Source organism: Chiloscyllium plagiosum, chromosome 8 (assembly GCF_004010195.1).
Source record: "Chiloscyllium plagiosum isolate BGI_BamShark_2017 chromosome 8, ASM401019v2, whole genome shotgun sequence".
NCBI lineage: Eukaryota > Metazoa > Chordata > Chondrichthyes > Orectolobiformes > Hemiscylliidae > Chiloscyllium > Chiloscyllium plagiosum.
Window position 1 is genome coordinate 32,235,322 of NC_057717.1, and position 1,123 is coordinate 32,236,444.

Consider the following 1,123-nt stretch of genomic DNA (forward strand, 5'->3'; position numbering starts at 1 on the left):
CCCAGCATGTAGGACTGTGTACACTGCCCAAGTGCATTGTTCAGTAAAACTGTTAGATCACTGCCCAGCGTGGGTAACCTGCAGCCCATGTTGGAAGTGACAGGATGTGCATCTCCAATCCATTTGCAGCTCCATATCTCCATTGTAACAATGGATGTAGAATATCTCAAGAAGAAGGAGGAAAATGACTTAGGGTTAAGTAGGCAAGGATCAGACAAGGCTCTAGAGGGTTACAACGTAGTCAGGAACGAAGTGAAGAATAATCTCAGCAGAGCGAGCAGCGGGCATGAAAAAGATTTGGTGAGTAGGATTAAGGTAAAAATTAAGATGTTCTATACTTTTGTGAGGAACAAGATGATGGCTTTAGTGAGGGTAGGGCTCATCAGCTCAGTGGAGGAAACTTGCGTCAGGAGTCGGAGGAGGTCCGGGAACATAGAACATAGAACACTACAGCGCATCCAGGCGCTTCGGCCCTCGATGTTGCGCCGACCTGCCATACCAATCTGAAGCCTAACTTACACTATTCCATGTACGTCCATATGCTTGTCCATTGACGACTTAAATGTACTTAAAGTTGGCGAATCTACTACTGTTGCAGGCAAAGCATTCCAAAGCTCTCTCTTTAGGTCATTCCTGGCTACCTTGCAACCCTCAAGCGCCCTAACTGAGCCTTCACATCCCATCCTAACATAAGTTGCCGTCTTCCTCTTGACCAGAGATTCCACTTCATTCATAAACCACGGCTCCCGCGCTCTACAGCTTCCTCCCTGCCTGACAGGTACATACATATCGAGGACACACCGTAGCTTTTTCCTTGAATAAGCTCCACATTTCTAAAGTGCCCATCACCTGCAGTTTCCTTCCCGATCATATGCTTCCTAAATCTTGCCTAATGGCATCGTAATTGCATTTCCCCCAGCTGTAATTCTTGCTCAGTGGTATACACCTGTCCCTTTCTATCACTAAAGCAAACATAACAGAATTGTGATCGCTATCACCAAAGTGCTCACCTACTTCCAAGTCTAACACCTGACCGGGCTCATTACCCAGTATCAAAACTAATGTGGCTTCGCCCCTTGTTGACCTGTTGATATACTGTGTCAGGAAGCCCTCCTGCACACAC

General features: G+C 46.7%; 1 long non-coding RNA gene across 1 annotated transcript in view; it reads right to left on the reverse strand.

Moving 5' to 3' along the window:
- The window catches only part of LOC122552121, a 24,972-nt gene that overhangs the window by 15,946 nt on the left and 7,903 nt on the right, over positions 1–1,123 (reverse strand). The gene's annotated exons all lie outside the window — the stretch shown is intronic.